Genomic DNA, 14,867 nt, shown 5'->3' with positions numbered 1-14,867 from the left:
TTTCTTACTGTCCTTTTTTTGATAAATCGTTTTCTTTTGGATCTTTTGAATATGGAATTTTCTTCAGTATTCACAACGTATAATTTGAAATTTAATACATAAAATCCTAGATTTTAAGGTGAAGATCGATTGTAAGATTTTGTCACAAATATAATCTCTACAATCTAGCATTATGCTCAAATTAGGAGCCAATGGATCATGTCCAAAATACCTTTTTAACATGTGAAAAGTGTTAGTTTTAAATTAGGCTTGAAACCCCCTAAAAAGAACAATATGCAATGACAAAAAGTCAGTACTCTTCCAATCGCAAGACAAATTTTAAAAGAAAAATCTAAACCTTACTTTTGGCTTTTTAGAGGACAACATTTAATATTTAAACAGCTTATGAAATTAAATCAAAGATGCATGCATTGGGTATAATCAAAGAAGTATTTTTCATTCTAGTTTTTCTATAATATGCTACAAACTCATGATGGATATCATTTTGTCAGAATGCTACATCAAAATGACGTTGAACTAAAGTGATTATAAGTGAATGGTTTATTTCAATACAGGTAAGAAAAACTTTGCATATACAAAGTGCTTTTTGAAAAGGTGATGAAAGTCAGCAAGTTTAAGTACTTGGAGATTTTAGAGTTTGGATTTTCAGCTGTCTATCTTCTTGGCTTTTGATATTATCCAAATTGTTTCAAAGTGTAGCCACCTTTAATTTCCATGCACAAAAGAACATTGTAGTTCACATAGCTTCAAGATTGATGTGCCTTAAAGCCAAACAACTACTTTTTGAAATTATGTCATTGTTCTTTTATAAGCAAATTCAGCAGCCACCCTTCACATCATATAAGATTGCATTAGTGCAGTAATATCCATGACTAGTTAATCTGTTCTGGTGAGCAACAAGTGCAGGCAGGTAAACTCTCTACTCTTCTTTTGAGAAAGTGGTATGGGATTTTAAATCCACTTGAGCAGACCAACGTGGGTTCAGGCTAACCCTCATTTGAAAGATGGCAATTGAAATAACACAGCACTCCCATTGTACTGAAGTATCAGTCTACGTTATCTACTTGAGTGCTGAAGTGAGACTTGACCCCCAACCTTCTAACTCAGGTGAGAGCACTATTGCTGAGCCAAGCTGACACTCATGTTGTCATTTATTATTGGATTATATGCCTTGGAGTTAAACAGCTGGTTTTAACTAACTCCATGTAATCCATTTGGATCCTACAGTGACCAGGCTATTCCAATTTGTGTTTAAAATCTTTCAATTAAGAGCTTTTGATCAGCACTGTATCATTCTTTTGGGTAAAAATCAGATGCATATTTGACAGGTCTTTACTTCCTGTCTTCAATTAGCTAAGTTCTTCCATGAGACTGGAAAACATTTTGGATGTGGTTTGTGCACATTTTTCAAGATTTCATTGCTACCTTTGTGCTTTTGAGATCTTTAAGTCTATGAATTTATTGTATTCAGATTTGCCATTCGGTTGTGGCCAAAATGGTCACAGAAAATATTTAGAACATCATAGTTAAAGAAAACTTGCCTGACCAAACATAAACTGCAAATCCCATTAGATGAGTTGATGAATGTGCTGACATTGGAGATTGTAATGAAAAGCTCCATAATTACTGTATTATTGCTGAAAGTTCTTCAGAAATATTAGTTATATTATTCTGTCACAAAATTTGAGGCAGCTCATTTCACAGTGCTGTCAGCAGTGATTTTGTATTGGCTGGAAGCCAGTAGACTCGATGAGAATTGTCAGTTTTCAGCTAGGCTATTGAATGATTTGGCTCAAGCAAACATGTTTCATTCAAAAATGTAACATCCTTGCAGTTTCCTTGACTGATAACTACCTGTGAGAAATTAGTACTTGCTGTGAGTATCATGGATTTAAAGTCTGTTACCTAAGGTTCATGTAGCCAACACACAACTGAAATGATAGGTACTGCTGCAGACAGAAGGAAATGCTGTTCCCATTTCAGATGCTCTTCCGTTTAGTGTTGAGCACTTTCAGGATTGGATGGAGCAGTCGGCTGCAGAAAAAAAAATCATTCAGCTCCATTTTGTGTTGGAGAAGAGTGGAAAGTGAGCAGACACCATCTTTAAACATCAACTTGTATTAAACAGGAGCTTAATTTTCATAGATTAGCCAGCTCCAGCTTGAGCAGTAATACACTCAAGTTGTAGTAGATTGGACAATGAATGAGTAGTCAGTACTGCTCAATCGTTTTGGCCCTTGGCTACTCTTTCCCACAACAAAATGGAACAGCATACTAAATCATGCTACTCATTACTTTCTGTCTATTTAAAGGAAAAGCAGCTGGTTGGACAATTACTCCCTTTTAGAATGCAAATAGTCTTGGGGAGACAGGGGTGGTGCTGCTACAGAACCTAAATGTCAGATGGGGGAAACGATACAGAAACTTTCCATTTCTCATTTCTTTGATTTCCAAATCTTTTGTGGGTTTTTTTAAACAAAAGTTTCAGTGCTATGAGTGCCATAACTAGTCCAAAATTCTGTCAATACAAAATAAAAATGTACTCCACGTTCATTTAAGATATACCCTGTCTACTTTTTATTTAACTTATTTTCCTATAGTTTCTCTTTTCCACCCTTTTGATGTTTTTAACAAGCTTCTTATGAGAAGCTTGGGTTTTTGCCAGTCTGGAATTTCAAATGTCCTAGTTAGGAGAGAATATGTAAAATATTACTGGATCAAATGCACAAATATTGCTGGCTTATGCCTTTTTCAGCAGTCATAGGTTCATCTGCTTACTATATTGAGGAATTATATTAACACTCATCTGGTGTCCATATACATCCTTTTCACTCATTGACAATTCTTAATTAAATGTACATTTACTTCAGTGAAATTCTTTTCATTGGAGTTAGTTGTTGCTCAGTAGTTGAACTCTCCCTTCTGAACGAGGACATTGTTTTGAAACCTACCACATGTGGGTTTCTCTAAATCCCAATTGTTTAAAATCCACAATACTTTAAATGGAAGAGGTGAATTCCCATCCTCTCAACATTTCAATTTGTAGTTCAATGGTATGTCCAGTAGTCTTCACAGACTTTTGGGGTAAATAGGTTTTGTGCAATGTTGAATATCATTATTAATATCAAACTGATTCAGGACAGCCATTTAAAGACTTTCATTCCTCAATACTCTGGAATTAGTTTAGGATCTGGCATCTCCCCAACATCCTCCTACCTGTGAACTTGTCATTGCTGTGGTTACAGGTTGTGGTTGTGGTTTGACAGCCGGGCTCCTGAATCTGTTCTATATTTGACAGCATAAAATGTTGGAGAGAAGGTACCTTCTATGGTATAATGAGATTCATGTAAATCAAGATGATGTAATTGATCACATGTCTATGGCATCAGTAAAAGGGAAGACATCAATTTAGAGTGAGTATGTGAAGAGTGAAGTCTCAGACATGATACTAGAGCGATGTATTTGATGACTGCTATATACAGATATAATTAAATAGTGTTACAACACATAAGAAGTTGAAGTCTCTTACTTGGAGATAAGGAGCAAGCTGCAGACACCCATAGTCCAGAGAAACTCCCGTGGTGTTACAACGTACAAGTCAATTTATTGTCTTAAAGCACACGATAAAGTATGGTGGCAACTAGAGAGAGAGAGAAAAATTCCCCCAGAGCCAAGATCTGTAGTTAAAGCAGGGACACATCTGAAAAGGGAAAACTCTGAAGGCAGAACAGGACCTTGGAAGACTTTAACAGAAAATAAATTGTTAACGGGACAGACTCAGAAACAAGGTGGTATAAAAAATAATGGTTCGGAAGAGATTAATATTCATATTACACTGTCTCCACCATTCTATTGATGTCACATGCAAAGTGTGAGTGGAATCAAGGAGTTCTACACTCAAGCTTTTAGAAGGAGCTGAGGTTTCTGTACCAGCTCCTAAAGGTTCCAGTAATTATACCTGACCAAATGTGATCGCATTGAAGCACCACTATGTAATAAAATGTATTGTTATTAAATAAGGTACTTTCTTTAGATACTCTATTGTGTATCATGAAATATTAATCAATGGGTAGGCCCAATGCAAAGGAGGATTAATGGCAGTGAATTACTTTAAAAGCCTTTACATAAGAGTAAAATAGCAAAAACCACAATGTACCAGGCATGGGGAAATCTAGAAAAAAGATACACTAGACAGAAGACCTCTGAAAACCTTGATTGCAGGGCTGTAGAGTGGATAACTCTGATAGGTGAGAAAAAGAAACTAATGAGATGTTGATGCCCAGGTATGAATGACAGTATTCTAGAGAGGGGAAACATGGGATCAGAACGCTTCAACAGTGTAAAGAAAAACTTAAGTACTCTCCCAGGTCAGTCCAGAGTAAAGACTTTGCCACCACCTCATCCATTTGATAATGGGGAGGACCCAGGGGCCTGAAAGCCCCAAGGCCAAAGAGACAGGTCCAATGTTATAGAATGGCTTCAGGTTTACATACAACAGAGCAGCATCATCATGTCAACATGTTTTTATATGCTGTAGTTCCAACAGTTGATTTCTGTTAAGACAAAGAATGGAAGTAAATATATCAGTGTTAATTAAAGCACTTTATATGTACTTTGGCCCCAGATAAAATAAGTAGTAGAACAGGTAAAATTTAATCATGATCTTTGCACTTGAGAGGATCAAAAAAATCACTTGTAATGCATTTATATCACTCAGCATATCGCTGCAGAAATGAAGATTTTAGAATGATTGATCAATTAGAGAGCATTTACTAATCAATATGAGGGATAAGAAATTATTAGGCATTCTTCATTTGAAGCAGGACCTTGGCTGAGGATTTGATTTTGGAATAGGCAATCCAATTTCCGCTGCAGCTAGAAGTCAGGAAGTCAAAATCAGTCAGTGTTATGAGGAAACATCAGGAATTCTGCTGAACTGGATGGATGGATAGGACCCAAGAAAGATAATCATTTTCTGGAAAACATGCCACCTATATCATTGACCATGTTAAATTGTACAAATTGTTTTTAAAAACAGAATCACAAGTAGAAAGAATAGCCAGCAGGAGGAGCTGAGTGCCATAAATGTGGCCATTGGGGAACTTTAAAAAATATGTTAGTTTAACAGTACCTTTATCACTTTAAAAACAAAAAAGAACACTTGGAAATGGATCATTTATAGGGAAATAGAAATCCTGCAACAAGGTAAAAGTTTAAGAAGTTCAAGATATTGAACAAAGGACAACATTCCTAGGAGAGTTCAAAGAGTTAAAAAGCATTCGACACCATCAATTTGATGTTACAAGGTTTCAAAACAGAATTTAAACTCAACATAGGAGCACTGCTTTACTGTTAGTAGACAACTTGTGATGGTTCACTTAATCGTAGTCTCACAGAATTGTTACAATGCAACAGGCCATTCAGCCCACTTTATCTACATAAGCTCCATGATTATTTTGACATAGTGCCAATCTCCTGCCTTTTCATTGTAACCCTGCACGTTGTTTCTATTAAATAATCAATGAATAGTTAAGCCTGCCTCCACCACACTTCGAGGCAGCATATTCCATACCTGGACCACTTAATGTTTGAAAAGGTTGTTTCTCACCTTCGCAAAAGAAAAACTTTAAATCCATATTCTTTGGTTCTCAATCCTTCACATGGAGGTACAGCTTCTCCCCATACACTTTGTCCAGACACCTCATGATTTTGTCAAATCTCTTCTTAACCTTCTCCTCTCCAACAAAACTGTCCCAACTTCTCTGATATAACCTCATTACTGGAACCATTCTTGTAAACATCTGCTGCTCTTTCTAATGCATTCACATCCTTTCTAAAGTGTGGCACCCAGAACTATACCTAATACTTTACCTGAGGATTAACTGGTGTCCTATATAAGTTCAGTACAATATCCTTGCTTTTGTACTTTACTTCTCCATTAATGAAGCCCAGTTCGCTGTATGTTTTATTAACTGCTTTCTCTACCCATCCTGCATCTTTAATTTCTTTTGCACATGAACATCAGGCCCCTGCGTTCCTGCACAATCTTTAGGATAGTGCCCTTTATTTTGTCTCGCCATGTGTTTTGTTACCAATGTGTATCTCACCTTTCTACTTCCTCACTGCCCACTCTAATAACTTGTTTTGAAGGACCAAACTGTGCTTCTTTCAATTTACAATTCTCTCAGGTTTTGTCTCATCCATAAAATTCAAAGTCATGACTTTTCTTTGTGACTATTAATTCCATCCTAAATAATTGTTGAACTGACAGGCCTAGCAACTACAGACCCATCTTTAGAATCTTTTTTGAACAAGCTGGTGTTTGAAATGTCCTCTGTCACCACCGCCAAATGCAAGGAAGATTGAAATAATATGGCCAATGCCTTTCTCAATTTCTCCTCTCATGTCTTTCAATATTTTCAAATACATCTCAACTGATTTGATTTTCATCTGATTTATTGTTGTCACATGTAGGAGAAAGTGAGGTCTGCAGATGCTGGAGATCAGAGCTGAAAATGTGTTGCTGGAAAAGCGCAGCAGGTCAGGCAGCATCCAGGGAACAGGAGAATCGACGTTTCGGGCATAAGCCCTTCTTCCTGAAGAAGGGTTTATGCCCGAAACATCGATTCTCCTGTTCCCTGGATGCTGCCTGACCTGCTGCGCTTTTCCAGCAACACATTTTCAGCGCTGTTGTCACATGTACCTAAGTACATTGAAAAGTTTTGTTTTGTGAGCAGTCCAGGCAGATGATAACAAGGATATAGAGATCACAATGTGTTAAAACAGTGAGGCATACAGGAGGTGCAGAAAAACAAGATAGGAATTTTTACAAACTTAGAATTGAGGTGGAATAGTTGTAAAAAATGTGAGAATAAGATCTGCTGTACAGAGCTCACAAAGTCGTCCAGTATCGATGCCATCTTGAAGGCTGAAGGCCTTGGACCCTGTACCTTACCCTGTACTGGTCCCTGTTACTTTATCCTGTACAGGTCCCTGTGTCTTATCCTGTGCTGGTCCATGAACCTTACCCTGTACTGGTCCCTATTACTTTATCCTGTACAGGTCCCTGTGTCTTATCCTGTACAGGTCCCTGTGTCTTATCCTGTGCTGGTCCATGAACCTTACCCTGTACTGGTCCCTATTACCTTATCCTGTGCTGGTCCCTGTGTCTTATCAACTTTAAGTACAGACAACTTATTTACTATCCCTTCCTTGTCAATTTTAAACTGCTTTAGATGTCAGAGTTTCTTCCTTAGTCACCATGCCTGGCAGTATTTACCTCATCCATAAGATATGCGTTTGTCCCCATGTGTAAATCCTCTCCTTTGGCTCCTAATCAGTTCTACTCCTGGTTGAAGTCAGAGATTGTCAGACTAGTGTACATAAAACTCCAAGGTCTGGGCGACACACCTTCAGTGCATAGGCAAATCACCACAAAATCTCAGAACATAAAATGCCAGTGAGACATTGTGTACGCATACATTGTTGATTAGTTCAGTTGGTTGGATAGCTGGCTTACAAGGTAAAACAATACCAACAGTTTGGGTTCAATTCCCATACCAGCTAAGGTTACCATGAAGGATTCTCCTTATCAACCCCTTGTATGATGCATGCTGACCCTCAACTCTCTCATGAGAGGTCTGGTGACTGCATCTTTCATTGTGGAATAGAATATCTCATTGTGGAGTAGCAATGCATCTATTCTTGCTCCCTTAGAGAGCGTGAATAAAAACCATCAGAATGAAGATGGGAGAGTATTTTAGTGATAATTCCTAAATACATTCAAAGGATTAAGCAAACTGAAGCAGGAATATCACATTATGGCGTATGAAGAGAGTTATGTACAAAGGAAAATTCCTCACTCTTTTGAAAGGAAAAGTAAAATTTCAGATCACATGATCGAAAGTGGGGTCACATTATCAATGACAGAGATGATACAATGGGTGTTTGGGGCTTGTATAGGATAGGCCAAAGGGCTAAAAGATTATATTTGACATCTGCATGAGAACATAGGTGGTATAGGACGAGCTGAAGGGCCATAATTGTTGATGATACTTGACAAGCTGCATGACCTTGAATGAGTCCTGTCAACATTCCTTTACAGGCTGAAGATGGCAGCTGCAGCTTGTTTCTCTGGAGCTGTGTTTTCTGTACGAGCCAATAGCTTTGTCTTCTGTAGCTGTTTTCTATACCTTGCTGTATATTATACTGTATAAGAGAGAGAGTTTTGTTCGAATTCATTGCACTTCACCTCGGACCAGGATTGCAAATGGTGCCAGGAACAACCTCAGCCTCCACTCCAGTCGATGATCGAGCAGTCCCAGGCAGGGCATGAGGCTTATTGTTTCGTTTTCCTTCCTTTCTCAACTGTTATTATTACTCAATAAATGTTCCTCCTTTTTTCGTCTTTTATTATTTCTCAATAAATGTTCATATTTAAGCAAATTATTGTTGTTGAGCCTTCTCTTAACGACATTTACCTGAGCCCGAAAAGAAGCATTTGGACACACTTTGTGACCCAAGGCAGGGTTAGTAAGTGTTCCCACGACAAATGGAGAGAGAAGATTGTTTAACTGAACGAGGTCCCCAACAAAGGAATTAGAATGCAAATATACTCTATTTCATCTCTCAATGAAAGCCTGGCAAGATTGGTGGCAAATACATTTTCAAAAATATTGAATACAAACAATGAATTTTAGCAGATATCAAGTCAAGATGACAGACAACATTAATTACACCATCTTGGATGGTACTACTTCACTTGTCTGCCGTGTGGAATCTTCTCTGTACCAGAGATTTTCCAAAGGATAATATCTAGATTCCTGGGAGGGAAAAGAGTAACCATTTGCCATACTGATGACATCCTACTGATTGATAAAAGAATGAAGGAACACAAACTGAAGGTAAGGAACATGTTAAAGGTACTACAGAATAAATATCTTACTTTAAGTAAGAAATGCCAACATTCCCAAATGGTGATTACATTTTTAGGACCCATGAGTTGAGAACAAGGGATCAAGAGGCATTCAAGGAAGACAAGATGCATTAGTGATTTTTTGGGACTGAAGTGAATAAAAGACAGGCAGCATTTCTTGGGCATGTTGAATCAAGTGGGAAAGTCTATCCCCAACTTCAAGTCTTACTCAATGCAATAGCCAACTTCTGAAAACATACCAGCAATTATGTTTTCAGGCAGAGATTACAGCTTTAGAAAATGGAATCACAGAATCCACACAGTATGGAAGGAGGACATTAAGCCCATCAAGTCCATACTGACTCTCCGAAGAGCATCTCACCCAGACCCAACTCCCTGTGCTTCTGCATTTCCCATGGCTAATCCACCTCACCTGCACATCTTTGGACTGTGGGAGAAAACTCGTGCAGACACAGGGAGAATGTGTAAACTGAATAAATTAAAGAGTCTTGTGTCTATTATAATCAGGTGAGCAAGGGTCACAATTCCTCACCCTTTTTAAACCCTTAAAAGACAGCTGCAACAAGTAGCTTTTAATTTCCCTTTTTCTGGAATGCAACTGTCATACTTCAATGACCTTCGTTAACCAGATTAAAACTGAAGGGAAGACGGTTCCAGGATTTTCTTGCATGAAAGAAAATGGGGTTTGATTAGTCCCCTCCACCCCAAATAAAAGTTGATAACAAGCACACACAAACACAGTAATGAAGATGGGATGGGTGGGCTAGCTGAAAAAGGTAGGAATGTAACGGTAATTCAGTTTACAGTTTTATAGAGTCTCTGAGTTATGAGAGTGAAACCTGAGTTCCAATGCTTTAGTTATTTCCTCAGGAATGGTGAAGCTTGCAGATCAGGTCAAACCCTCAGTTAACAGTGGTTCCTCCAAGGTGTATTTTTCTTTTCCCACTGGCACTACCACGTTTCTGAGATTGCGACAGAGAGGGGAAAAGTAATTTGCTGCATTCTTGCTGTGTTCAGTCCATGATGATTTCTCTTTCTTTGTAACTGAGAACTGGTTTGTGCATTCACATTGTCTTTACCAGCCGAAACACTCTGCAGGTAACCTTTCATCTGCAATGTGTGAAGTTAACATCACAAGTGTGAGTAAGTCAAGAGGTGCAAATTTCTCAACCTCTCACTGAGTTGAAGTGCTTCTTGTTTAAAATGTTAATTCTAATACAGCTGGTGTTGTGTATTCCATGGCAATTGTCTAATGATCACAACGGATATTTAAGGTCCCTGTGTCCTGTCCTTAAAAACACCTGTTATCGATGAAAGTCTTGAGCATAAAAATCAACTTGTAAATATTCTGGGCCCTACTACCCTCTCTTCCTCAACATGCATCTGAATTGGAAAGAGTTAGGAGCTTTTAAACTCCTCATGGAGAATTACCTCATTGAAGTTTCTGTGGATATCTCCAGGTTTAAGTGCATGTAACCCTGGTCAACAGTGAGCTGCTTTGGTCTGCTGGGTGTCTATGGTCATCCTGTTTCCTGAAGTTACAGATCTTTTGTCTCTACACCCTGGCACAAACTGGTACACAATTACGATCATCTGTATTGCTGCCTCGTAGACACTGGCACCCTCCTCAAGTAAGAGGGAGTAAACCTTGTGAGCTCTCCCTGTCAGCCTACTCTGTAACACTAGTGTTCAACAACCATGAGCACAGTAGTTGAAGCAGCCAAATAAGAGAAATGTCATAGAGTCATAGAGATGTACAGCATGGAAACAGACCCTTCGGTCCAACTCGTCCATGCCGACCAGATACCTTAACCTAATCTAATCCCATTTGCCAGCACTTGGCACATATCCCTCTAAATCCTTCCAATTTATATACCCATCCAGATGCCTTTTAAATGTTGTAACTATACCAGTCTCCACCACTACCTCTGGCAACTCATTCCATATATGTGCCACCCTCTCCATGAAAATATTGTCCTTTAGGTCCCTTTTAAATCTTTCACCTCTCACCCTAACCTTTGTTCTCTAGTTTTGGTCTTCACCATTCTAGGGATTTATCCTATCCATGCCCCTCATGATTTTATAAACCTCTGTAAGGTTACCCTCAGCCTCCGACACTCCAGGGAAATCAGCCCCAGTCTTTAGATTACATACTTACAGTGTGGAAACAGGCCCTTTGGCCCAACAAGTCCACACTAACCCTTCTAAGAGCAACCCACCCAGACCCATTCCCCTACATTTACCCCTTCACCTAACACTACGGGCAATTATCATGACCAATTCACCTAACCTGCACATCCTTGGACTGTGGGAGGAAACCGGAGCACCCAGAAGAAACCCACACAGACACAGGGAGAATGTGCAAACTCCACACAGACAGTTGCCCGAGACAGGAATTGAACCCAGGTCTCTGGCGCTGAGAGGCAGCAGTGCTAACCACTTTGCACCCTGTCGATTCAGCCACGCCCCCATCGCTCAAACTCTCAACTCTAGCAACACTCTTGTAAATCTTTTCTGAACCCTTTCAAGTTTCACAATATCCTACAAATAGGCAAGGTTGAAAACTTCAACCCATTAGGCTGTAGCGCTCTCACAGAGCTGCTTTCAGTCTTCCATCTCAGATGGATCTGTCTACATTTAAATCCCCTTTCTTTTCTATGTTGTCCAACACCAGGAACTCCCTTTCTTATTTCTGTTCATAAAATGTCCTTCTCCATTTGCCCGTGGGATGATGTGGTGGCTTAGTGGTTAGCACTGTTACCTCACAGTAGTACAGACCTGGGTTCAATTCCAGCCTTGAGCATGACTGTGAGTTTGTACATTCTTCCCAAGTCTGTGTGGGTTTCCTCCAAAGATGTGTAGGCTAGGTGGATTAGCCATGGGACATCCAATGATTGGATAAGATGTCCTTTGGAAGGTTGGTGTGGACTGAATGGCCTGCTCCCACACTGTCGGGATTTGATCTTTTTTTCCTCTTTCTGGAATTCTGATTCTAGTCTGTGCAACTCCAGTTTTAATTTATCTGCTTCATTATCCTCTATTTCTAGCTCATATTATGCTACTGGCTTTGCAACTTCTGTTCCCTGGCTTCTGGACAGCACTGTGCTTAGCTTTAGCTTTTTTTTTACTGCTGTCTCATAAGCTATTTTGTCCTGGTCTATGAAAGCATTGACATCAAACATGGGCAGCTCAGCACTTTTGCATTTAAGACACACGAAGGCTGCTTTGCCGTGGCTTATTTAAAAATAAGCTCTTGAAGAAATAGTTTGTTTTCCCCCTCCACTTATTTGATTAGTCAGTGGGTTTGAATCCCAGATGAGCACCCAGGTTTGTGGTGACCAGGTGAGAGGGCTCACAGCTCTCCTCTTTATCTTTTCAACCCCCTCTCAGTCAGCCACAACAAATACTGTCTTAGAATGTTTGAAAGGATTTGTAGCTTGGGTTGTAGAAGAGATCATAGATTTGTTGGCCAAGCCAGTGTGTTTTTCTGCAGACGTTTCATCGCCACCTCACTAGGTGATGTCATCAGTGTGGTAAAAACAAGGTCTGCAGATGCTGGAAACCAGACTCTAGATTAGAATGGTGCTGGAAAAGCACAGCAGGTCGGGCAGCATCCGAGGAGCAGGAAAATCGACGTTTCGGGCAAAAGCCCTTCATCAGTGTATCTTCCATAGGTATTGGTGGTCTGTCCCAATGCAGAAGCGGAAGTACCAAAAAACAGAGACATATAGATACCAAGTGGGACAGACCACCAAACCTAATCGACAACGCACTGACGATGTCACCTAGCGAGGTGACAAAATGCCTGTAGAAAAATACATTAACTTAGCAAATGAATCTACGACCTCAAATAGTCTCTAATTCCTTTTTTGCTTGTAGCTGTTAACTAGCCTCATTGAACCAGATTAATAATGAAGGAAGGTCAATTCTGAGGTTTTCTTGTGTGAAAGAGGGTGGAGTTTTATTACCACTAAAAACGCCTGACAAGGAATATACACAAACATAAGCAATGCAGTTGCAAAGAAGATGAGAGCAGGGTCTGTGGGGATGTAGGTGAGTATATCTGGTACAGATAGTAAGGTGAAGGCAGTTGCAGTTTCCATCTTTTTTTTTGAAAGTGTCTTTGAGTTGCAAGAATGAGTCCCAACTGTCTAACTGCTGTTTTATTTCACCAGGAGCCGTAAAAATTACTTAGAATCTTTCATTCCTCTGTCCATGGTAGATACTGAGATTGCATATGTGTTAATGTGAGAGAGTTGAGCTTTTCATATTCTTGCTGAATGCAGCCCACATTGCTCTCTTCCTCTTTAAAGCTCTAAGTAAACAGCTGAAATAGGGTTCGTTTGTATATTTAAAGTCTGGGTCCATTGTCTTTTCCTGGTGGCATGGGTACACAATGAGTAGCACTGCTGCCTCACAGCACTAGGGACTAGGTTCGATTCCACCCTTAGGTGATTGTCTGTGTGGAGTTTGCACATTCTCACAGTGTCTGCGTGGGTTTCTTTTGGGTGTTCCAGTTTCCTCCCTTTGTCCAAAGATATGGATTGGCCATGCTGATTGCCCATAATTTCCAGGGATATGTAGGTTAGATGGATTAGCCATTACAGACACACGGTAGGGCTGTGGGTCTGGGTAGGATGCTCTTCGGAGGGTCGCTGTGGAGTCGATGGGCCAAATGGCCTGTTTCTATACAGTAGGAATTCAGTGTTGCAGAGTCACAAGTAGGTAATGATGGTGGTTGGTGAACCAGAACAATTGACAATAAGGTATGACTCTTCATTCCAGATATTTATTGAATTCAAATTCCCATTATCTGCCATGTAGTATTCAAGCCTGGTTCTCCATAACATTAGCAAGGTTTGAGGATTAATAGTCAAGCAATAATACCACTAGACCATCACCTTCCCTGAAGTAAAGTTGCCATAGTCCTAGAGAATCATAGTGCTGCTCTCTCATTTAGAGAGAGGGTGAATTTAACTTAAGGGTCACAACACCTCAATGCAGGAAGTAAGGTTGAGAAGGCAGGAGTTTCGCAGTAACCTCAGCCAATGCGGGAATCAAACCCACACAGTTGGTGTCAGTCTGCATCGCAAACCAGCCACCCAGCCAAGAGAGCTTAGCAACAACCCACCCCATGATCATCACATTGTTGATGTTTTAGCAGGTTATATTTCAGGCTTATTCACATTTGTAGCTGCAGCTACATTGTCTCCAGGACTATGAGCAGTCTTTATTTAAACTCATTGACTTACAGAATCTGCAAATGAGTCTATTTTTACATTGAGCATTGAACAAAACTGGTATATAACCATAGTGAAGGAAGCATTAGCAGTTACAGAGAAGTGTGCAAGTTTCACAGACTACATCATGGGATTGAAATTCCAGGTCCCGATGGACTACAAGCCGATGGTAACATTAATAGGATCAAAAGCAATCTCAAACTTGAACATATTTTGAAAGACTCAGGCTTAGGCTGATAAACTACATCTATGAATAGTCGTGTTTCTGGTGCAGTGCAAACAATGGCAGGTACATTCTCAAGCAACAGAGAATCAAGCAGAAAAAGAAGACTTTATTTTTATAGAATAAATAGAATCATATTCTATAGCAATTACTGACACTTTACTGGCAACTGAGGGCAAACATAACAAATTTGAACACCTCACAATCTGGCAAGGAGTTCAGAAAACGTCAGACAACTCTATCTGAAAGTGTAGTCCTGCAGACCGAGTGCTCATAAGGTACAATGAGCAGAAACTACACTAGACAGGAGTGGGCAATTTATTGGAATGCAACCATAGAATATTTAAACTGAAGTCAATGCACAGAGTAATCCTACAGAAACTCCACAGGACTCTTCCTGTTATCACACAGTGCAATAAATGAGTGCAACAATCAGTTTGAAGTTCCAAAGCTTTTAAAGACATACAAG

General features: G+C 39.6%; 1 long non-coding RNA gene across 1 annotated transcript; it reads left to right on the top strand.

Moving 5' to 3' along the window:
- The first annotated feature begins 1,000 nt into the window (after positions 1 to 1,000).
- LOC148147337 (uncharacterized) lies at positions 1,001 to 8,445 on the top strand. Its single transcript, XR_015759878.1, has 2 exons — positions 1,001 to 1,107; positions 8,105 to 8,445. It is a non-coding gene; the product is annotated as an uncharacterized LOC148147337 (long non-coding RNA).
- The last annotated feature ends 6,422 nt before the right edge of the window (positions 8,446 to 14,867 follow it).

The sequence above is a fragment of the Chiloscyllium plagiosum genome, unplaced genomic scaffold, assembly GCF_037043375.1.
Source record: "Chiloscyllium plagiosum isolate Xiang-an unplaced genomic scaffold, Cpla_swu_hap1 HiC_scaffold_17, whole genome shotgun sequence".
NCBI classification, from domain to species: Eukaryota; Metazoa; Chordata; class Chondrichthyes; order Orectolobiformes; family Hemiscylliidae; genus Chiloscyllium; species Chiloscyllium plagiosum.
This window is presented reverse-complemented; position numbering and strand designations above follow the sequence as displayed.